At 46.5% G+C, this 24,928-nt stretch overlaps 1 long non-coding RNA gene across 2 annotated transcripts; it reads left to right on the top strand.

Moving 5' to 3' along the window:
* Positions 1-438: 438 nt before the first annotated feature.
* Positions 439-2,068, top strand: LOC120501383. Of its 2 annotated transcripts, none has more exons than XR_005627270.1 (2): positions 439-524; positions 1,779-2,068. It is a non-coding gene; the product is annotated as an uncharacterized LOC120501383 (long non-coding RNA). The 2 variants fall into 2 exon arrangements; XR_005627271.1 differs by having other exon boundaries at positions 450-524; positions 1,841-2,068.
* The last annotated feature ends 22,860 nt before the right edge of the window (positions 2,069-24,928 follow it).

Here is a 24,928-nt window from a genome sequence, read left to right as displayed (position 1 = left end):
GGGGAGAGCTGAGCCTGGTGGCCAGAGTGTGGGCAGGAGGGAGCTGGGGCAGCCTGGTCCCCTGTGTGGCCCTGGTGTGTGCGGGAAGCCATCAGGCAGCAACAGGACTCTAAGGACCTGGGCATTTAATGAGCAGTTTCAGGAATGCTCTCAGCTTTGCTGTTTCTGGCACTAATTACTAAATGTTTCCAAAGCTGCTGTCCATGTGGAACAAGGCCCTTTGTCTGTGCTGCTGTGGGCAGCAGGGCAATATTGCAAGGGTGTCTGCTCAGTCTGGAGGGGCTGTGCATGTTATTCCTACCTTTTTCTCACAGGGGAAAGAAAGGATAAGGCCTCCCTCTCACTGTCACATGAGAGGTGCTGTCACTTGCCTTGCCGGGCACTGGGCTGTCCTGCCTCTGCTCTGGGAGGGTGTAAGCTTCTCAGGTGTGGGGAGAATGGGAATGGGGCAGAAATAGGCCTGGCCTGCCCAGGATATGTGTGAGGACCTGCCTCCAGCTAGCAAGAAATCCACATGGAGACTGGTGAGATCAGTTTAGTAATGGTCGCAGGAGAGGACGGGAGAAGGAAAGGCAGGGATGGGGAGGGATGAATACAAGATGGATGGGTGGCTGGGATCTGACTGGCAAAACATAAGAGCTGTATATTTAGGACAGGGCCAGGTACACATGGGGACAGTTGTGGGAGAGAAGTTTAGATAGTGCTGGCTGTTTTTGTAAAAAAGTTGCCATGAGGAATGGCCACCCAAAGGTCAGCCTTTCCCTGTGCCAGTGCGTGCCCCCAGCAAAGGCACGGCACACAGGGAGGCAGCTGTAACCCCTGTCTGCCAAAAGGCCAGCTAGCTTCCCAGCCCTTGTCCCTTTCCCTGCCTGTAAGAGCACTGCACCCAGGGTGGTGTGAAGCCCCGCTGTGTTTTTTCTAAGTGAGACTCCCCGTATCACAGCTCCCTCAAAGCTGGTGGTCACAATCTCCTGACAATCTGCAGGCAGCATGGCAGGGTCTTGCTCCTCAGCTGCATTCCTTGCTCTCAGGTACAGAAAGGTAAAATCTTTTCCATTGCTCTGGGCTCCTGGAAGGTTAAGCCCTGGTTAAGGAGAGCAAACAAGCAGTTTGGCATGTTGTGCCACCAATGCAGAGAGCTATGGCCACATCTGGGCGGGAGTGGGGGCCGAGCGCATCCCTGCTGCAGGGCTGCTGCCGGCTGCACTTCGGCAGGGAGGGATTTAGCCCTAAGACTCTTAGTGACGCATCTTGGGAGACTTAGGCTGAGCCTGGCTTGCAGAGACGTGACCCGTGCTGCATTTCCCGTGGTCACCTGCCAGTCTGCATTATGTGAGCTGTCACCCGCTCCCAGACACAACACGTGAGCGCGGTGGCACAGGGGCTTGGCAGACGAGGAGGGGGAAAACCAGCCCAATTCCTTACTTGGCCAAGCCTTGCCCCTGCACCAAGGCTGCTGAAACACAACGTGGGGCTGCTCCCAAAGAACAAAACCCACTGCTTAAAGCTGACAGGGAACCAGCAACCAGTTTGCTGTTGCTTTAACTGGAGGGAGGAGATGCTAAGGAACCTCAGGTCTCTGGATCTACAGGAGAGTCCTTCCCACTGCCTTTGGGGGGGTCAGCATTTAGGATGGGGAAGAGCCAGGACTGTGATTGCTGAATTCTGGCTCCTGTTTGACCTGTATTTGTAAGAATTGCAGAATGAGTCACTGCAAAGAAAGCAGCAAAGACCAAGGCACAATTTAATGACGTTGTTTATAATAATCCTATCCACAGGTGTATTATTATAGCTGAAGAAAATGGAGAAAGGAAAATAAAGGTCTTACTTTGCCTTGCAGAAAGGCAGTCCCAGGGCCAGGACCAGCCCTGGGAGAAAGGAGCAACATGCTGGTTTTCACTGTGAGGAATGGCTTGCACAGAGACCACCCACTCCGAGAACTGACCTGACTTTGGTGATCACATTCAGCTGAGATGAAAGTTGAAACAAGGCCAGCTGTAATCCCCAAGAAACCAGGCCACTCTCAGGACTCAGGACAATCAGGTCCCATTAAAAAGCATCTGCCAGACTGATGTCCTGTGGGTTTTATTACTGTGCTTAGCTAGAAATCATTGGTGAGGACTGATCTCCTGTGGCCTGGGGAAGGAGCTCAAAAGCTGCAGGTCAGTTTCAGGGGCAGCAATGTCTGTTTTCAGAATTTCTTGTCTCCCAAAGGCAATGGGATGGTGCCTTTGGCAAGTAGTGTACTCAGCTTCTTCCCTAAAAGACATGGAAACTTAGGAAGAGAAATGTGACAGTCTTGGAAGTGACAGGTGAAGCGCTCGAAGTACTCCGTACGTGACAGGGCACAGTTAATAAGGAGCAAAGAGGACACCATGGAAATGCCTGCTGTTGTTTGCTTTTTCTCCTCACCATCCGTTTGTCTTTTGACTACTGCAGTCTCCGAGCCACAATTAGGAGTGAACTTGTTGCAAGAGTTCCCAGATTTAATTGAGCTCCCTTGAAATGAAACCATTTATAACAACCTTTTGCAAGGACGAAACACGATGTACTGTGCTCTGGTACAGCCAGGAATATGCTGTCCTGGGGGCTGGGGAGCCCCGCTGCAGCACACAGGGACAGCTGCCACCCAGGGACGAGCTCCCTGCTGGTCCAGCAGCTTGAGCCCAATCCCACTGAAATCAGTAGGAATTTTAAGATCCCTGAAGCAGGAGTCATAGGATGCAGAACTTGACTCTGGCTCCAGGAAATTTATTTAGCAGAGAGGAACAAGAGCAGGCTGTAAGGAAGATAATTTTTTTGTTTTACTTCATGTATCTCGCCTCCCAAATGAGTGAGATCCCTGTCCCAGTCCCTAACTGGAGTGCACCTAATGAGACCTTGATTTGCCTTTTTTAATCAATGAGGAACGCTCTCTGCCCTGCCTCTTGGCAGGACAGAAAAAATGCTCACATTGCAGTGGTGGAAGCATAGAAGGGCAGATCCAGACCTTGGCTCATGTTCTGGACCTCTTGCTCATCCCTGCTCCTGAACAGCTAGACCTGGTGGCAGCTGAGGACTTCTTCATGTATTTTTGGAAGAGAAGTCTCCTAGCTGTCTAGAAATCACACACTTGCCTTTCTGCCTGTCTGGGGCAAGAGCACATGATGCCAAAGTCACGAGCTGACCCTGGGTGACACTTGGGCCTCTCTGGCTAGTATAGGAATAGAGCACAGGGTCATGGCAGGACCAATCATTTACTCACTAAAAAAAGGTTGGTTTGGACTAAAGGGGAATGTTTGCAAATGTCACCCCAAGTCAGCAGACAGTCACACCAGTGCTTCAGACATTAGGGTTAAACCCAAATACAAAGAAGCCCTGGCTGGCTTCAAACTCCTTTCAGGGAAGTTCTTTCATTTTGCTGAGCAAACCAAACTACCAGAAATGTTCGCTTCTGACTGATCTAAAATGAACCCACTTGACCTTCTTCCTGATTTGATTAATAGGGGAAAGAATTTCGTATTTGTACAGTTTTAATAACAAGCCATCAAGGAGGAGCCGTGAACTGTGGGTGAGCCACGTCGGGAGCCTCCTGGAGAAGGAAAAATTGTCCCAGCCTGACCTGCAGCAGCTGCAGCACCATGGGCTCAGTGGAGCTCTTCAAGATTCACTGAGGTGCCTTCTCCTAGGCCCTGAATGTGGCAGCTGGAAGACACCCCTCATGGCTTAGGGGTGCTCTCAAGAATGGCTGCATTATCAAAAAAGTCCTCGTTGCAGCAGGTTTTACAAGAAAAAACAGAATCAGCATGGGGCGCTTGTAGTGGGGATAGAAAGAAGAAAAACATGCAGCCTTCTTTTATGAATAAAGTAATTTTAAAATGTTGACATGTGTCTAAAATAAAAAAGGCCACTCTGTAGAACTGGCCCAAACCAACATGACAGTAAAACAGGAACATATCTGCCTTGTTTTACGGCCTCCTGCCCTCCACACCCAGCAAGGCCCAACACCAGGGGACCAGCCTTGTGTCCAAAGAAGTCACGGCTTGCAAGAGCAAATTTGGCAGAAGCTGCATGGCAGAGTAACTTTGAAGAGAAGCAGCTTGTTTCTTTTGGAGACAGGGAGGAAGGGATGTTAAGTAAAAACTGCCATGGCTTTTATCCACGCGTGCCTAAACGCAAACCTGGCTTCACCCGCGGCTTCAAGTACTTACATGACACGAGCAGCCGCTGCCGATGGTTGTTGCTCTCCTCCGATACACACTTGTCTCATGCTTTAGCGGGACAAATGAGCCCGGCCGGGGGTTTTTGCGGGGCGGCAGCAGCGGTGCGGGAGCCCGTGCCGACAGCAGAGGGGGGTGTTGGGCCGCTTTTCCCGCTCGTCCCGTGCCGAGCCCGCCGGCCGAGCCGGAGCTCCGCGCCCGGCCGCCCTCAGAGCCCGCCGCGGGCCCCTCCGGCCGGCCCCCATCGTGTGCCCCATGGAACGGAGGCGTGGGGGGCTGCAAGGGCCCCCTCCTCATCTCCAGGTTCGGGTTTTGTGCTGCCAGCTTCTGCTGATGCCTCAGGTTTTAGCTTTTATGTTTTTCAGACTATGCTCTGCTTTAGCGTCTAAGTCCAGGCTTCATATTAGGGGACAGCAAGCTCTCTTCACAGAACAGGTAGGCAAAACAATTCCTTCTCTAGCTGGGGACCCAAGGACAGCTGATCCAGATCTCAGGCCCAAGAGCATAAACAACGGTGGAATGAAGAGAGAAAAACAAGAAGGATGGGACTTCATGGGCTAAAGCTGTAATTGGACAATTAGCTCCAATATGCTAATGGACCAAAACTTACAAAAGCGTGAGACCCCATGACTGGTCAGGCATTTTGTGACCATTTTGGGTTGTGCTGCCCAAGGTGGATCTATTTAGGCCTTTTAATAAATCCCTACTTTATTCTTTAGCTCCGTCTAGTCTCTGTTCCAGGTCAGCCTTCACAAGGCATCGCTGCGGCCCCTCGGCTGCTCCCGCACCGTGTCAGAGCAAAGCTCCTCCATGGGCAGCGCTCAGGAGCACAGCTCACACCTGGAAAGTGGCCCCCCCTGAGCAGGGTGAGGGTGGAAATTCATTCCCACCAGAGGACTGGAAGTGCTCAGCTCTGTGGGGCCTGGCCTCTGACAGGCACAGGCCTGAGGTAAATTCATAGAAATGGAGAATGGTGCAGGTTGGAGGGTGCCTTAAAGGTCACTTAGTTCTAAACTCCTGTCAGGTCCAGGGACCCTGGACCTTCCACTAGACCAGGTTGCTGAAAGCCCCATCCAACCTGGCCTTGAGCACTTCCAGGGAAGGGGCATCCACAGCTTCTCTGGGCACCCTGTGCCAGTACTTCACCATCCTCTAAGCAAAGAGCTCCTTCCTAACTTCTAACCTAAATTGCTCCCCTTTTAGTTTACAACCATTTCCCCTTGTCCTATCCCAGTCTGCCCATTTAAAAAGGTCACTCTCCCTTTTTTTATTAAGTCCCCTTTAAGTACTTGAAGGTGCTCTGGGGTCTCTTTGGAGCCTTCTCCAGGCTGAACAGCCCCAGATCTCTCAGCCTCTTTTCATAGGAGAGGTGCCCCAGCCCTCTGAGTGTCTTTCTGACCTTCCTGAACTGTCTCTAAGAGGTTCATGTCTCTCTGCTGGACCCCAGAGCTGGGCCCAGAACTCCAGGTGGGGTCTCACAAAGGCAGAGCAGAGGGGCAGGATCCGCTCCCTCAACCCACTGACGGTGCTGCTCATGATGCACCCATGAGAACCCCTAAGACCTCAGTGGGGCTGCTCTCAAGGAGTTCTTCTGCCTGCCTCTACTCATGTCTGGGATTGCCCCAACCCAGGTGTTGCAGATGGCCTTACTCCAAGCAGGTCCTGGAGCAGGACAAAGGGACAAAGGCCCTCTCTGCTGCAGTGCTGTGCAACCTGCCCAGTGCAGGCCAGTCGTGTAGCTGGTCCCCTGAAACCGTGTATTTCATGGTTAAAGAAGGCACTGCAGGGGAAAAGTACACCTTTTATAAATTGGTTGAGCTCCTGGGGACAAAAGGTATTCTATGAAGTTAAATATTAAAGCTACCCTGGATTATTCATTAAGCATCAATTATCATCATCACATTTGCTGTCAGATGTTTCAACGCTGCTATTCTGCTCTAGGAGGGAACATATTTTTAGGCTGGTTTCTGAAGGAAGGATGTTCTTGGGGTCAGCTGTGCAGCGTGCTTGTCTGTCCTCACTGATTCGGTGAGGACATTTCAGCCGAAGTTTTTGGCAGGCTGGAAGCCTCCACACACTGTGTTGCTGCAGATTAATTAGCCAGGGGGGTGGTGGGGAGCCCCCAGACCCAGCAGGTGGTGTGGGTGCAGGTAGGGCAAGCACCTGAAGGGTGCAAGAGAAGCTCCAGGCAGGGCAGCTTTGGTGCCAGCACTGGGGAGCTCAGCCATGGGACACAACACCATGGGAGACCTCAGCTTCCCTAACTCTGCTGCCCAATGAATAATTTACACAAATACCTGCCAACTGTGAATTGGCTCCTTATTCCACATCCTTTCTGCTACTCCTGCCTCCCCTCGTTTGTGCCTTTATGGCATTACACACTTGGAACAAGCTTTGGTTTAACAATAAAGGCAGCCTCATCTGCAAAACAGGATGTTCCAAAATAAGATCTAATTTTCCTCTGCGAGAACCTAAGGCAAAAGTAAATGGATATCCACTCTAAAGGCAAACACAAACAAGGACTTATTATTTATCATTAAAACATCTTTAAAAGGCTCTAGAGCCCTAAAAGCAAAAGTTTTGTGCTGTGTAAAAGAGTTATGTTTCTGAGATGTATCAGTTCAATAATTAAAACAGCATCTATGAAATATAAATGTAAGATATTAATAAATTAAATTAAATTAAAGCCACTGAAAGCCAATTATCTTGTAAAAGATCTCTGATAGCTAAACTAATGAGATGTAGAAAGATTAATTTAGATCCCCATTTTGGGAGGTGATTATAAATTGCTATAATGCCACATCCAGTTACTAGGTTGTTATTGAAACCTGTGAAATACATTTGGAAAGGTTTTTAAATATTCAGGATGAAGTAGAAATTAGAAAGGAGTTAGAAATAATTAAAAATTAGCTGTCTTGTCATATTGCGGCTTTAATCCTATTACCTCTTCTAGTTTACAAAGCTTCAGATGTCTCTCAAAGCATTGATCTGTGGGGACGGTGGGGTTTATGAGCAGGGATTTATGTGTTTTAATAACTGCTGAACTTCAAATATTTCTCTGGTTTTGCTTATTTGAGGGATTGTTTCAGTGTAGGATTATCACCCTTGCTGCCAGCACTGCCTGATGGATTTCTTTGGCCATGGGGGCAGGACAGGCCATCAGCCATGGTCCCATTGAGCCCCCAAAGAGCCACTGCTTTCCTTGCAGCTCCTGGTGAAAACGCTGAGGAGCATCAGTGATGGTCTTTGAGGTCAGGGCAAAGCACAAGGCCTTTGTGCCTCTGTTTCTGTGGCTGTTGTAGCAAAGCACAGAGCTCTTGGGGAATGCAGCAGGGTGATGGTGGTGCAAGGCATGCCCATGACCCACAGACTGTGCTAGAGGTTGGCCATGAGGTTTTGGGACCTGCCATGCAGGGAGCTCTTGGAGAGCTTTGTCTAAGGACTCAGGGATTCACCCCTCAGCGCTCAGTTTTGCTTCCCCTGGTCCAAGGGGTGCCAAAAGCTCTCCAGCAGCATGTCTCGGCTGTATTTTTACAGAGCAGTGGGAGCATGGCAATCTCTCCTTGAGCCAGCAGGAAAATTGCAGGTAGGGGAGGGCAGTGGGGCCTTGAAACCTCTGGCACAGGGTGATAGCAGCAGCACTGGTGCTGTGAGCTACTCCCCCAGGGGCAGCTGCTGCATCAGCGGGGACACGGCCTTGGGGCTGGCAGACTGCACTCGGGGGCAGCAGGGAGGGAGAGGAGCAGCTCAGCAAGGTGTGCACAGCTCTGCCTGCAGGGTCAGTGCCCACATCCCAGATCTGGGGGAGGAGGAGCAGGGCGAGGGGAGCCTTAGGGCACCACACAGACAGCCCCGGGTGGACTCCAGCAGAAGAGGAGGAGGCAGAATCCCACCAGCAGCACTCTGGAGAGGCAGACAGAGGGGTTCCATCGTCAGCACTGCGCTCCTTGGAGGTGAGGGACTTGTGCCAGGAAGCTTGCAGCCATCCTTGGGCAGAGGAGGGGTGAGCATGAACTGGGGAAAGGCATAGCAGACAAGGGAGGGGGTGGATTTGATACTGATAAAGGATTGATTTTCGCTTTTATCTCCTTTTCCTCTAATAGCCTAGATAATATCACTGAGCACTGTAAGTGGATTGATTAACACTCTTTGATCAGGCTGTTAGAACTCTGAAGTAGTCAAACAGCAGATTGATTCTCCTGTGTGAGGTGTTTCCCCAGCCCATGTCCTCTGGTGCACAGAACCCGCAGAGAAGGCAGCAGCGCTCTGGGGAGCCCTTATGGCATTTTTGTGAGTAGCCCTTCTGAGAGAGCCTTTTTTTGGGTGCCATCCTGTGGCAGTCAGAGACAACCAGCACCAAGGCTGCTCTGTGTTCACACAGCCTCAAGTGTCTTGCTGAAAGCATGGCACCTGGTTTTGGGGGCAACACAGACTAGTTGAAAATATTGAAGTGGGGAACCCAGCAGGTTTGAAAGCCTTCCTCCCACCTAGGGAAGAGAAATGTTCAAAGGATGCCTCTAAGCATCCTTGGACAGAGGAATGAAAGCTCTCTGCCTTGTCTCTGAGAAAAGATAAATTAGAAATCCCTGCTTAGGGGATTTCTTGGTTGAGAAAACTTTCTGGAGGGAAGAAGTACACTAGAAAAACAACAGAGGAGCAAGCCCAGATTTGGGTGAGGCTCTGCCATCTTCTCTCAACCTGCTTGAGCTGTAGTTTGTAAACAGACCTTTCTGTAAAGTCTAAAATACCTTTAGAGAAGATAAAAAGATGTCAGAGCTGGCAAATTGGGTTACTCAGTGGGGAACAAACCCCTGGGGTCCAAACTCTTGCAGAAGTATGCAGCAGGCTGACCTAGAGTTTGCCAAATTAAAAGAGATGACCAAGTGTAAACTCTTCTCCCAAAAATCCTTAAAATGTGCAGGAGCGTGGGCTGTGTGGTTAGTTGCCAAAAGCTTAGCTGAAGAAAAACAGGCAGCCCAGGTAGAAATTCAGAAGCTAAGGGAGGAAAACAAGAAACTGAAAGAAGAAATAAAGGCTCAGCAGCTTAAACTAGAGGAGGGTATAACTCAAGAAAGAGCTGTGGCCATGGAAAAAGTGCGAAGTGTTCTCCAGTATCAAGAGGTGTGTGAACAAAAAAAGGCCATTTTGAATGAAAATCAGGCATTGAAGGAAAAAGTAGCCATCAGTACAAAAGCCGTAGAGGAGGCACAAGGAACAATCCAATTACTGGTGCAAAAAATACAGAGCCTAAAAGAGAGGGGCACAGACCACCGGGCCTGTGAGGTCAAGATAGAAAAGTTAAAAGCCGCATTAGAGGCGAAGCACAGGGCTGTCACAAAAACACCCCATCGAAGGGATGATGAGCACTGGGATGGAAAGGAGTGGGTTGATCCCGATGGAAGCCCCTCCACAGAGGAGTGTAAGCCTGCGAGCCCACAGTCAGTAGTTTTTGAGAGGCCAGAAAGATTTAAAGCAAATCCCGTTCCGCCTACCTGCGCTCCAGTGTCTGGGAAGAGGGAGAGGGGAGTAGCGGAGCAGGGCAGGGAGGGAAGCAGGCAGCCGCAGGCAGAACAGGCTCTCAGGGAGGGAAGAACCACCGCTGGCCCAGCTCCTCGCCACTTCAGACCCAGGGGCACCCAGGGGAGGAGAGAGCAGTCGGCAGGGAGTGTCTGGGCAAGGGAGGGCAGAGGGGGATCCGGGAGAGGAAGGGAAAGCTCCAGGGATATGCGGGACGCAGAGGTGCTGCAGAGCACTGCCTCTGCTGCTGTGAGCCCCCAGAGCCCCTTCCTGGGAAGAGGGACGAGAGGAAAGTGGCAGGACAAGAGACAGTGGCAGTACAGTGCAGCCCCCCGATTTGTGGTGCATAATACCGTGGCCAGCAGGGAGTTAAGCACGATACGAATGGAGATATGGAGGGAGCTTCGGAGGCAGGGGGAGGACATGGCCCGCTGGGATAACGCTCCCACCAGGCTTCTGTTGGATCGCCTGCTGGAGATCAGCGGGAGAAGAGAGGGAAGCGAGCCCGGGGCTCCTGCCCTCCCTATCTTAGCCTAGAGCAGACAGTCCCCCTCTTCCCCGGGCTCGAGGGCGGACCAAAACCGGACCACTGGGGAAGGCTCCCACACTGGGGAAGGCTCGGAAAAAAGGATTACTGGGAGATGGGAAGCAGGGCCCTCGAGGTATCGTCCATGTCTGTCACGCATACAGCTGGGGCACCAGAGCGTGCCTGGTGCAAATTGAGACGGCTCCTCTGGGGAGAGAAATGCAGGAGTGAAGTGTTAAGGGGGTTTGGGTTTGCTTGTTTTTAAAGGAGAAACACAGAGGGAAAAGTTGACTTTTCCAGCAGGAACAAGTCAGGGCTGCAGTAAAGCAGAGGCTGCTTGAGCGCTGCCACAGCCAACTCGGCACCCACTCTGCTGCCCTGAGTCTGGGCAGCAGTGTGAAATGCTGCTCAGGCCAAGTTAGCAGAAGCTATTTTGGGGGAAATGAAAGCTTTTAGGACTGATAAAACACTGGAGCTGTGATAACAGCTGTGCTGTTGCACTTGTGAGTAGGGATGTGCAGCACTAGGACTGGGAATGAGCTCTAGGTATGAAGGGCTGTGCAGAAATGGTTACAGGAGTCCCAATCATGGAGGAAAGAATAACATCTTCTTTCTGGGTCTTCTGTAGGTAATCCAAAAGGATTTGGGATTACAAAAAGAAAAAAAGCCCACCATTTAAAAAAAAATAATACCTATCTGCTGTCAGAGGCAAAGCAGAGAAATCAAGAGATAAAAGCAGAGCAAATTCAAGAGGTACCAACAAAATTAAGCAGCTCATGTTTAGCATTAGTCTTGTTAAATTCAGTAGTGTGTTCTCACAAAAGCACGTGGAAGCATGTGCAGCAAAGACATTTAGGAGTGGTATCAAAAAAAAAAAGGAAAAAAGGATTAAAACAGAGGAATGTGAACTAATTGCTCAAAAAGTTACAACCTGGAAAATGGCAGATTATGTATCTACCTATAAAGTTTTGAGGGGATGGTTATTAATGATAAAATATTCTAATTGACTTGGGACAGAATTCACTCTGAAAGCAAAAAGTTAAATGTGTGATGCATGGTTGGTGCATTAACACCAGTGTTTTTTTCTTAGAGTGGGGAAAAAGAGAAGTAAAAAAAAAAGGAAGTAAGTGTATGGTAAAGTATACACATTAATGTAATTATTTTGGTAAATTATCATGGTAAAGTATACATATTAATGTAATAATTTTAAATCAAAATATAAAGTTATTCTGTGGTAGAGATATGATGGGAGCAGCTGAAGCAATTATGATGGAGGATTGGTGAGCAACTGTTTAAAAACATAAGCTAATAAATTGTACAAAAATATGTGAAGATGCAGTTTATTAGATCCTTAATGTCATCAAAAATTCTATGGGTGTATATGTTTTCTACCTTGTTTAACTGAGATAATTATTCATAACAATCTTTGCTGTTTTGTCTTCCATAGGTAGCACAGAAGAATAAGTAACAATTCCAAATTACAGATATTATTAATTGTATGATGCTTAGTGCTTGCTTTCTTGCTTTTATTTTCCTTTGTTATCATACATGCATTGATGTGTGGAAAAATATAATCTCCTTTTTTTAGAACAGTTGCTATTAATGAAGCTCAAGTAAGAGAAAAGAATTAACAAGCTGTGGTGACAAGGAAAAACTTGATCCATTTTAAAGGGGTCATCATCTCCAAAAAAGAGACATCTAGAAATCTAGTTTCCCTAGATGAGTATGGACATACTTCCTGTTATTGGTAATGATCCTGACTGGTAGAGCACCTGTATATGTGAAACAGGAAACACACAGCTGAAAAACTTAAGTATTTTTGGATACTGTGAGAAGAAAAGATGAACAAAAGAAAAGATGAAGTATAGAAATTTTTAGTAAGGTAAATTATATTTCAAAAATATATACACTTAGTGTAGCTTTGCACAGTTTTTAGTTTAGAGCACCTATGTATAAATTGATGGTGCTGGGATAGGTGGAAAGCTGAAGGTCCCCAGTGGTGGGGATATCAAATCACTGCATGGATGATACATGTAGTGTGCTGATGAAAAAGTTAATTTTGTTATGGAGGAGATGAGGAGGTGACTTTAGACACTGACAGCAGGAGGTTTGCTGAGATGAGAGCTGCACACTGGCCATGTCAAGCAGCCCAGCAAGGTGGAGTGCTCCCAGCTGCCTCTCTGCAGGGACACCAGCAAGCAAGGAGCACTTACATGTGCAAATTGCTTACAAAAAGATAATCAGTTTAGAACTGGCTCTAGCCAGAGGTGAATATGAAATATACCCTTTGGTTTCCAGTGGGAATGTAATCACTTATATGGGATCCAGCTGTGTTTGTGTGTATCTCCAGAATCCAGAAATCACCTCTGCATGTCTAAGTTATCTGGTAATGCATGACTGTTTAATGTGACTTTAATTTAAATGTATGATTTTAATGACAAAATATTTTTACAAGTGACACTAAAATTGCTAGAAACTTTTTAACTGTGCACTGAACAAAGAAACTTTTGAACTGTGTACATTTGGGCTGGGTTTTGACCAGTTGTTGCAGATTACAGCATCTACCTGTAATTTTTGTAGTCTCACGGGCACCAAAGCAAGGTTTGCAGTATGTCACAAAAATGAGCAAGTTGCTCTTCCTACAACAGCAATAAAAGATGCTGGCCATCATACTCGGTGTAAATCCTTCCTTGTTGGCACTCCCATCACCTACTGAAATTTTTAACTAGGCTAGAAGTCTAGAAGTGTAATCCTGGGAATTGCAGGAATTCAGTTAATTGTGCAAACTATTTAACTGGCTATAAAATATTACAAAAACCAAGCAGCAGCCATCCACCTAAGTCAAGAGCTACAGACTCACACGAGGCAAGACCAGGTAGGAAAGAGCAAATGCCTCCAAGAAGATCAGCTGCTCGGTCCTGGTAGGAGCCTTGAGCCACAGGAGGGTTTGTGACATCCTTGCTGGACTCGTGTGTGACAGCTCTTGCCCATGGGGTGGCAGATGGGGTCTGTTTGCCTATAGCCCATGAAACACAGCTTGGCCACTGCCAGAAACAGACCTGCAAAACCTGAGAGAGAGGTCTGTGAACCTTGCTTTGGTTGGGACATGCAGGGACCCAGCAGCCCCAGTGCTATGAGCTACTCCCCCTCAGGCAGCTGCTGCATCAACAGAGGAGCTGACCTTGGGGCAGGGAAACATCACTCACAGCAGCCAGGAGGGCCAGGAGCAGCTCTGCCAGCTGTGCACAGCTCTGCCTGGGCCAGTGCAATGCACCCAGCTCTGAGGACTGAGGAGCACTGCAAGAGGAGCCTTGAAGATGGGGTAGAAGCAGCCCAAGGTGGACTCCAGCAGAGGAGAAGGCAGAATCACCATGACCATCCTCCCACCATTGTGCTGCTGGAGCAAAGGACTTGTTGGGCCCATGATACCTGCAGCCCTTCCCCTTCTCCTGGGGGACAGACAGCACCTCTGAATCTGGTACCCTGGAAAGTTTCAGCAGATAAAGTGCTTTTATGTATTAGTTTGGACCCTTTCTCTCTAATACTCTAGATAATATTGTTTATAATTTTTAGCATAATTGTAATTGACAAGTACTCTCTGAGCACACTGCTAAAACTTTTAAGTAGACTAACAATAAATGTCTTTTCATACTAGCTGTGTTTCTCTAGCCAACATAAATGGCAAAAGTAGTGGAAAACAACATTGGCTTCCATGAGAAATGTATTTTCTAAGCTGAAATAATGATGGAGAGAAAGACGAGCATTCAAAGATAACCTCAGAAAGTCGGGTCTAATTAAGTATCACTTTTCATTGTCTTTCCAGGCTACATTATCAAGCCCAGGCCTTCTTGGCCTTTCTCTGCAGTGCTTTCTCACTTGCTCAACAAATGATTAAATGATCTGCCTGCTCACAGTGCAGGTAATTCAGTGAAATGCCCAATTTCTAAAGCACAGCCTCACAGACACTGAAAACCAGTGTGCACAAGCACTCTGACACTAGCAGCCTGTGTACAGAGCATCATGTGTCAGGTATTTTAGGATGTGTACAATGTTGTTCAAACCCAGAGCAAGCTGCTGGCTCCTCCATCCCACCAGGGAATAACTGGAGTACAAATCTGGGTCAGGTCAGGAGAGCAGCCACTGATTTACAGAAGAACAGGTTCTGCTGCTGTGAGAGCTGTTTGCAGGGTGGATAGAAGAAGGTTTACACTCCCTTAGAGGTGCTGTGTGAAAGACAAACAGTGGGGTACAAATTGTACACATCTGTCACACACACAGTCCTGCCAGACCACTCAGGCCAGTCTGGATTCTTTCTTCAGCACAGGAACTGGTTTATCACAGAGGTTACACAGTGATTACTGCTTCAGGAGGCTGGGTGGAGGTTCAGTCAGGAAGCTGCTTACACCCTAGCATTTCTACTTCCACAGTGCTCCAGAAGTTCCTCATGGCAATCAGCAGTGCAGGGACACTGCCCATTAAATGGAAACACAGAGCTGCTGGCGGCTATCAAGGGGGTTTATCCCTCAGGAGGATGGGTGACATAGACTTCACACTGTGAGACACAGCTGCTGCACCACACATCTGACACTCGCCTGCATGAATACTTTTAAACAAAATTCCTGACTCCCCACTGTGAGCCAACTTAGTCCCTGCTGTTGTCCTCAGGATTGCAGCCCTGGAGCATTGCATGGTGCAGCCAGTACAGCCCTGAGAGCCACGCCCTACCAGCCATGCCCACAGACTGTTCCTGTCTATCAGGCTACTCCTCAGACTCTTGCCTGTCAAGGAGGGGATCTGAAAGGGTTTGCTTTACCTTGGCATTGACTTTTACACATCTTCTCATTCTGGGTCCACCACACAATTTTCCTGAGCTCTGCATCAGTGGAGTTTCATCACAGGTTAGTGTCTCAGTGTTGATGAAGAGGCGACCCACCAGCCAAGGCTACATACACTCCTTATGGATACAAGAGAATACACTTTGGGGAGAAGGGAGCCAGGAGATTTTAATCCAAAAAACTGCAAGAACAAGAAGAGATTCCTTTCTCATGAGAGTATCTCCAAGCACTCCTGTATCAGGACAAGGAACCACAAACTGGCAAGGTCAGTATTTACAAAAGCAGTTAGTCTGAGGACAGCAAAACCTGATTTTCAAATCAATCATACATCTCACTTGTCTCTGTGCTCACTGCACCCCTACAAACCTGTCTCTAGATTGCCCAAGTCAAGCACTGGAACAGCAGTACCTAGTTCATGTGGCTGTGTGAGCACTGAGCACAGTCATAGCTGTGTTCAGGAACCACAGTGATTCCCCATCCTCCTTCAAGGCTGCACATGAACCCCTCCTCCTTCTTCAGGGCACTGTGCATCCCTCAGACAGTGATCTCCTACCAACACTGCAAACCCTTAATTTCTTTTTAAGGGGGCTTTAAAACTCCTCCTAATTACAGCAGTCATCAGCAGTCATCATTTGTTTAATCATCCAAATTCCTCTGTGTGCTGGGTTACCTTCCTGGGCTCAGGATTCAGCTTTCTGACACATCTTAAAAACACCCCTGCACACCTGATCTTTAAAACATTAACTCTCTTCCTGTCTTGCTCATTATTTTAGGTGGCCTTTAACTACATAATCAGAAGTCATATTCCCCAAATTTCAAATCAACGTCAAAGCATCTGTTAAAAGAATGGTACAATTACAGCATCTTCTTTTAGGTCTGAAATGTAAACCATTTCAGTACCTTCTGCCTAATAACAGTGAACCACAATATTGTCCCTTAGGTCTGACATATAAATAATTTCACTACCTTACACCTAATTACAATGAACTGGTGAAAGCGTCTAGAATAGGCAAAGGGAAAAAAAATTATTTATATGCAATAGTAATTCTTTTCTTTGGCAAAAATGATAGAGAAGAAAAGGATTCTGCATAAGCCTCAATCTTTCCCTTTGTCTTGTTCTTCTTTCCTTTTGATTATTTATATGCAATAGTAATTCTTCTTTTCTTTGGCAAAAATGATAGAGAAAAGGATTCTGCATAAGCCTCAATCTTTCCCTTTGTCTTGTTCTTCTTTCCTTTTTGATGTCTGGATAAAAAGGGAGTAAGGAAAGTTTACATTCATAGAAACAAATGCTGCAAGATTCACAGAACAGCTTCTGTGTTGATTATTCCTCAGCATCTCCCAGCCCTATTAAAGCACTCAAAGATATTCAAGGGAAAACATTGCAGAAATGTTTTTCTTTAATAAAAATCAGTTTAGCCATCTAAACAAGTGTGATACGTCCAAGGGCAGGCTACCATAACACAGGCAGACCTCAAACTGCCCTGTTTTGTTTGTCACATCTCAAAGTTATTCCAAAATATTCCCTGCTACATCTCAGCCCTCTCAGATATCTCAAATGGCTCTCATAGAGAATCAAGTTTGTCCTTCTTGGACATATGTTTGCATTTTTACAGGTGAAATATAAACTTGTTATTGAGCTCTCACATTTCCAGTCTCCAGATAGATGTATTCCTAGAACAAGAAGGAATGCAGGGAGGATAGAAGTTAGCATAACACAAGACAAAGGCAAAATAGGAACTGGTACACATCTGGAAAAACCCTCAGGTATGGCTCCTACAACTTCCTAGTCCCTGCAGAAGTAAGCAGTGGTATAGCTCCCCAGCTGCAGGTAATTCCTGGCAGGAGCATTGTTATTATTAAGAATCTTAGCAACGAGAGTCTCAGCAGTGGTTGCACTTGCTAGGTCACCATCCAGCATATCCCATAAACTCATCAATCTGGCTGAAAAAGGGTAACATCAATACAAGCAGAGAAACTTGAGGCACTTGTTTGTTCTTCCCTTCCACCCCTTAATCTGGCAATCCTCTTTCCCTCACTCTATTTTAGGCTATTTTTTGTGACTCCTTCAATGTCCTTCAATTCTGGTGGAAAAGTCTACTTTTAGCCCACACCACAGATGTTCCAAAGGCAGTGACTGACTCAAGTTAATCTTGTGATGGAAACCATGCTGTAGCTTTATGTTGCCATGGCGTCTTTAGTTGACAAAATAGTACTTTTGACAGACAACTTCTACATCTTTCACAGCCCTCTTATTTCACACTGGGTGGTGGCAACTTCAAAGACAGAAAGTGAAATGACCTTGTAGGGAAAAGGGGTTTAGGGGAAAGCTGGTGGCAGCAGTGGACATAGGCCCAGGGCTGTACCACCTGCCATCCTTCTGAATGCACTTGATGCAGGTAGGATTTTTCAGCAACAAAATGCAGCCCAGTACTGGTAACTGCTGATTCACTCAGGCAATCTGTGAGGCTGTCCTGGATTCAATGAAGCTTGACCAATAGGTTTTCCTGTGCTCCTCAGCAGAGCTGCTGGTGGGGTGACACACAGAGCATCTCCCTCTCCCCACAGTGCAGTGCTTATGGTCTGCAAAGATCAGAGAATGTGCTCAGTTGGGAGGGACCCACAGGGATCATCGAGTCCAGCTCCAGACCCTGCACAGGACTCTTCAGGAATCATGGGCTGAGAGCGTTGTCCAAATGTTTTTTGAACCCTGGCAGGCTTGGTGCTGGATATCAGAAATATTAAAAAAACCCACACTTCAATTCAGTGCTTCTGCATCTACAGTGAAGGTATCAGCCACCAGCTATTAACTCCTGCTTGTTCCTCCTCTCCTCCTTTGGGAAAGGGATCTAGGGAGGCATCAGTGTTTGGTACTGCAGTGCAGCCCTCTGCAGAGCAGGAGGAAATGTCTAAATCAGTTCCTGTCAGATGTAGGCGTTAAGCCACGTTCAGCCTCTGTGCAGGCTGTACATCCCAACTTCTCCAGACAGAAGCTGGCCCCTGATCTTCCTCTATTCTCCCCCAAAAAATCTATTATTAAGAAAAGGGGGAGAAAGAGACAGAGAGAGAGTAATGTCATTAAAAAAAAAATCAGTCAAAACATACCATCTACTCCTTCCCTCTGCATTTGCATCTCAGCCTCATTATGTCACCTGAACAATAGGAATTCTCACGGACTATCTTAAGGTGGCAGCTGCCTTGGAAAGCTCCAAGTATGACATTCTCTGTGTAGAATCCTGGGGAAATAAAGATGCTTCAGACTTCCTATAAATACTTCTTCAACCAACATGAGATGAACAATGTCTGCTCCAAATCTTGATGTTGCAATAAACAGTGCTGAAACACAACTTTGGGAAGTACCTGACCCAAGTTTTATTTCAGAAGGAACACGCAAACTTGGGATCTGACCTGAGAACTTGAAGTGATGCAGATGTGTTTCATTCTAAAGATTATAGCCAGATACCATATATCCTTCAAGTCAGTAACAAACAGTGCTTCCCTTTCAAATCCCATAGATGTCTAGTTCAGCCAGATCAGGATGAATCATAAATCACTTTAATCTCAAATTGCAACAGCAGCCTCCTGGAGAAGGCTGACTGAAGTTATTCTATGAGGATAAATCCAAGTGTCTTTGTTAGCAGCTTTGACCAATCAGGAAAATAAAATTAGAATTTTTCAGGAAAAGCTTTTAAGGCCCAGGTACACTCCTCAGGGAAAGGCTCTCCTCTTTGGACAGGGCATCCCAACCCTCTCAGCTAAAAGTTAGGCAGAGGAGATCTGGCAAAGGCCAAGAAAGCAGGCAGGACCATATCTCCAGGCCACAGTGATTCAGTGGAAGTCAAGCCCACACTTCTTTTGCTCCCAGGTAATAAATAATTTGCAGGCTGCCAAGTTCTGCTTCAGGTTTCACTCCCCAACATTCCTAGATGTTGAAACTCCCACAGTCTCTCTTATGCTGTCAGAAAATAGCTCTTCATTAAAATAGAGGGTTGCTAAGGTATGGCATATGGTATATCCCCAGCCATTAATATTTCTGAAACACAGACCTTGATTATTAGAATGTGCACATCCCACTGCAGAGCTGATAATGGGGGAAGGGACATGCAGATGCCCCCAGGAGGCGAGCTGGCACTGATGGATCCTTACCGTGCCAGGAGGGTCAGCTCCCAGATGCTTTTGGAAGGGAGTGCAACAGTGTTTTTTTAATGGCAGAAATCTTTAAAACAGCGCTGATGTGTGGAACACTCATGCTTTGCAGAGGAGATGGATTTATCCACACACACATGAAGCAAGGCATGTAGTAAAAAGACATTTGACAGTGGCTGGCATTCCTCTCTGAGGTCTGGTCACAAGAAATATCAGAGGAGCACAAAATACCCCTCTGTAAAAAAATATATTGAAAGGAGTATGCAAGGCAATGCACTGTCTATGGACACACACTGCAGTGCCCAGCTGCAGCATTCTCTTTTGTTTCCTAGGCTGAGGGAGGGAAATAATGGTATCTCTATTCAGGGGTCCCTGCCACTGCTCACTTCACCTCTGTGGAAATTGATTTTGTCACCTCTATCACACCCCACCAGCTGCAGTCAGGGCAGCTTGGGATTTCATTAAAGGTGAGCTGGGGATGGTTACCAGATACAATCAAAGCAGCCCAGACAGAAGAACTTCATTCATTGAGGAAGCCATGGAAAGGACCCTGCATTAATCTTAAAGACTTCCAGGATCAGTTTCAAACTAGAAAGGTGGAATGTCTGTAGAGGACACTTGTTTGAATCAGGAAAATAAAATGAGAATTGTTTGAGTCTCTGTTGCTTTTTGCATAAATCCTACCTAGAAAAAAAAAAATATTCAATAAGAGCTCTGGACCCTACTTGATCTAACAAGAAATAACATGGATTTGGTAATGTAGAAAGAGTAGCCAAAGCCAAGAAACAGTGAGCAAAAGGTCTTCAAGAAAAAAGATGGTAGTTTGAAAGGATGTCACAATAAGTAAAGTAGTGTTCAGCTTGTGATGGATAGATGGAGACAAAAGACAGAAGCAAAGAAAGGGAAGAAATTCAGATGGCAGACCACCAAATTTGTTTATCCAAGAGGACTTGAAAGGAATCCTTCTGAAAGGGGACTGAAAAATTACACCATTTAATTGCCTTTTAATTCAGCATCACTGTAAGCCTTGCCATGAGGCACAACTGAGTTAATATTTGGAATTGTCCTGCCTAAAAAACTGAAATAAATGATTTAGTGTTTTTAACACTATCTGATGCAGACAGGAAAATTTACAACGGCAAAGTCACCCAGCACTAAAGAACATTTGCAGGTGTAAAGAAGGTATTCTTTAGGGAAGATGTGCTTGGAAGTATGTTTCAGGAGACTGGTAATCTCAGCACATGTGCACAAGATCAAGTGAAACCAAAACCCACCAGGTACTATGATTTCATTTCTACTCTGTATAATTCCTCTCTATAGATATATACATATTTATCTATACAGAATAATATATGTATATATATTTCTAGTCATACCAAAACTGCAAGGGATTAGTAGCTCCAATGAAGTAAGCTGATGTCAAGAGGAAAAAAAAACTGTAAAGGAGAGAAGAATCAGGTCCAGAGTCTTTCAAACACTGATTATTTGGCAGCTAATCAGTACTTGAAAAGGGCACTGAACGAAGGTATTTCCAAGGCAATATTGTGAACAATTTTACAATGTTAAGATTCACAAAAGTATATGCCTCTGACAGATTTCACAAAACTGCCCATTGAAGACAAGAAAAACCAGATGTATGTATGAATCCTGAAAGGACATCTCAAAGCATAGTAAATGAAGAAAATAAAGCAGTTTTCCATTCCCTTGTCCAAACTGATGCACTTGTTGGCAGCTGGGCTCTCTTTTCTGTTGAGCTGAAATGCCTGTCCAAAAAATGACTCCTGAATGAAGGCTGCTTGGCACTTGCCAGCACACAGCTCTTTTCAGCTGGCTATGATTTTGCTCACAAAGCATTACACAGTTGAAGTTTTCCCTGCTGGAGGTCTGCATCAGGATGGGTTATTATATTCTAAACCAGTTCCTCTAGAAACAGGCATTTCTGAAAACCAAGCTCGGAGGATTTGCATGATTCTGCCCTTTTAAAACAAGGTGCCCAATTACTTTGTTAAAAAGTTGTGACACAACGCTTTGGAGCTGGGCCTTGAAATTTGGTAGGGCTGTCACTCCCGAGGACTCCTTTTGCCATTCATTACCTGTGTGTCTGCAGAGGGGTGTGCAGTGTCCATCTCAGCTCCTCACCACCCTGGGTGCAGCCCAGCCCCGTCCAGACCTGTCTCTGCCGAGCATCAGTGCCAGCGGGGCAGGAACTGACAACAGCAGGGTCGCTTCATGCGTGTGAGTGTGTGCAGAGATGAAAACCTGATTTCTGCTGCAGTGCACCCCTTGGCCTCCCCCTGGCCGTGTGCTCACAGGGCTGGGTGTGCTCTGCCGTGCCAGCCCGGTGGCTCAGGCCGGCCGGAGCCCCTCGGTGTCCCCGGCAGGAGGGACAGAGAGGAGCCAGAGGCAGTGTGGGGAGGTGGCAAGCGGCCGAAGCACGGAGTGCAGGAGGAACGAAGCGCACTGTGGTGCAGAGAACAAGGAGAGAAGGGATCCAAAAGGAAGAGACAGGTAAAGGAGGCAGAGATGAGCATCACCTTCCCCAAGGCGCCTGGAGCCGATATCTGAGCATCAACACTGCCGGCAGGTAACAGCAAAACCTCTGGCAGAGCATCTTTCTGTGCCTTTGCTTTCACTTCCTGTGGCAAGCGCCCCCCACCTTCTCCTTCAACCTTTTGACATAAAAGTACCAGTGCTGCTGAAGTGAGTTTTATGGGGGGAATGGCTTTATGTCTACTTTTAGGAATAATGCTATAATCTTATGTCCTAAATTTGCACTGGATTGTGTTAAAAGCTGTTGTTTTTCTGTGCCTCTGGTTTGTTTTTGCAGGCAGCCAAAGCTTCAGAAGCCCTGAGCTTACCTGCAGCTTGATAGAGCAAATGAAGCAGGGTGAGATAGCAAGCTGCCTCCCACTGCTCCCCCCTTTCCCAGGAATGTGGGGCATGAATCATGGTGCTGCTCTCTCCTTGACAGGGAGCATGCATGGAGCAGGAACCTTCCCGAGCTCAGGAGCCTGGGAGCAAGAGTCAGTTAGGCAGCTTGGATGGGAAATACAATGTAATTTTCATCTTCCTGCTTCTTCCTGTAAAGTCCTACATGGAGCAGGAAATTCACCCACTCCACGTACCAGAAGGGGAAAAATACAAACCCCAACCAAAACAAAAAAAAACTACAACTGCCTCAACCAAATCACAGCTAGCATACAAACTGAAAATAAAATTCCCAGTCCCATACTGAAACTTTACATCACATCTAAAGCCTTCATCTGTCATCTGCTCAGCTTTCTTTATCAAAAGCTTCCTCCAGCTACTGGTTAAGCAGCAGTCAGCCTTGGAGCTTAAGTAGTGATGATTACTGCACCAAAGGGGGCTCCCAGTTCAAATACCAGCCATGAAGAAGCCAGCAATTACAAATACTTAATCTCATTTTCTTTTAGTTTTGCCACTTAAATGCACATCAGAAAGTTCATTTTCAAATTGCCTTTAAAAACAAAATTAATAAGAAGTCCAGCAGTGTGGTGTTAAGAATGGTGAGATGGAGGCTGTAGCTACAAGGTAAATGCATATCATATAAAGGGGTGATGATGGTGCCATCCTTCCTCTTGTACATCACATGGCACTTTCATCCCCAAGCTGCACGTATGCAGGGACAGGATAACCAGGTGCTGCCCAATCCATTGGAAATCTGGCATTTTTCAAGTGTTCTACTTCTGTGACCTAAATCGTATCTCTCTGATGTACTTTCAGCTACAATGTGAAATCCCGCTGAGGAACTTCATCCCAAGAATGCACTCTCTTTGAGTACATCACTAAGCTAATCCCTCCTCAGCAGGGAGCCATGGAATAGACAATCCATGGATCCCTCTGTGCTGTGATAACTAATCCATAGTACTGGTATAGTACAGGATAGAAGTGACCATCTAATATTGCCAAAAGCAGGCACTTCCCCAAGTCCTCAAGCTGCCCTAATTCCGCAGGGAAGGTGCAACAATCACTACAGACCAAACCAGAGACAATAAAAATGGGTAAGAGGGGAGGAAAGAACTGCTGGCCAAATAGCAACAGGAGCATCACCACAGAGGCTCTCTCTGCACTCTGTCCATGGGATGTACCCGAGTTCTCACTACCAAATCCAGAGCATCCCAGCTTTTTGACCGTGCACATGTGCCAAGCTCTACCGCTGAAAATAACAAACGCCCTCTTTTTTTATAAAAATTTTATACTCATCATATATCTGTGCCTGGAATATTAGTTTTCAAACTCTTCCAGGGACAGAGGACTGTTGTCTCTAAAGACAGCTGAAAGCCACCAGGCAGTTCTTTGGTTAAGCAGCCTTGTATGAGCCAGTCTGCTTTGTGTTCCCCTTGTAGAAAAGGGATCTCCCTACTCCACTAACTACATCTATTGCAACATCTGCCATTAGTGTGCAAACAGCCGTGGCATGCAGTCTGTTGCAATCCAGTAAATTTACTGTTTCAATCACCTGTAAATGTTTACAACTGTCAAATCAAATGCTTACAAAAGGACAAAGCAAAATCACATATCTAAACATCCCTGAGTCCCAGAGAGAAACAGCACTAGATCTTGATGTCAGGCAAACACACATCTCTCTCCTGGGCAGAGTCAAAATACAAAATCTGAACATCCTTCTCTCTCCCATTTACCCCTCATGCTTAGAAAATCCAAATTCTTACCATAGTCTTTTGTTCTTTCTCCTACTTTCACTTCTATACAAATGTAAGTTCCTGATAGTAATAAATGCTTCACCTAATGAGAACACAAACAGAGCCTACTTCAAAGGACAAATACCTTCCAGCTGCCTTCATCCAAACACAACACAGAGCCTGTACCAAAGTTAGCCCTGGTGCTGCACTTCCCACTCCTCTCTTCATCAGGGTACCTTGGATCCTCTGCAATGCCCAAGTGATTTCCAGTTTCCCTGACCCACACCAGGCAAAAAGGCACAAGTTTACCTCTAGAATTTCTCCCACCCCTGCTGCTTCGGTGACCAGTTTAGTTGACATGAATCACACACACACACACACTTTCACCTGGGTTTCTTCTCCATACCCTAAAGTCCCATGCAGGGAAATTTTTGGCCATATCTTAGACAAGCTCTGGGGTTTATTTTTGCAGGAACAAGTCAAACAGGAACACAGCCGTGCCTTCCAACTGAACAGCACACAGAGCACTCTGTACCAAATTGTAAGTATTTAATGTCCTTCAGAAGGAAATGCCATGTTTAAGAGGCACAGACTGCTGTCTCTTAGGCACCTCCTTTTTAAAAGGAGGACTCGAAATGCAAACTTAAGCAAATCACACTTAAAATAAGAACATCAGGAGAGAGATGCAGCACAGCAATGGAAGTATCCTGTGAATGAGGTCTTCCTTCACATCTCCTCTACCCAGAATACAATGTTCAGTCAAGCATCACTCCCAAACAACCTCTGTCCAGACCTGTGGATGAGAGATGATAAAGTCACTAATATTCTGCTAAAGGGCCATTAAGTAAATGCAGCAGCAGTCTAGCAGCAGTTTTACTGAGCTCACAGAAATCCATTCAAGTAAGAGCACTATCAGTATCAGTGCTACCACTATCACTACCACTATACAAAAGGCTGGGAGGCAAATGTGAGATTTCTCCCATTAAACTTTCCTACATGTATCAGAAATCCTTACATGAGAGAGATGTAGGGAAGGAAGTAACT

This window comes from Passer montanus, unplaced genomic scaffold (genome assembly GCF_014805655.1).
Source record: "Passer montanus isolate IOZ18808 unplaced genomic scaffold, ASM1480565v1 scaffold2, whole genome shotgun sequence".
Lineage (NCBI taxonomy): Eukaryota > Metazoa > Chordata > Aves > Passeriformes > Passeridae > Passer > Passer montanus.
The sequence above is the reverse complement of the archived record's forward strand: the minus strand, read 5'-3'. Positions and strand labels throughout refer to the sequence as shown.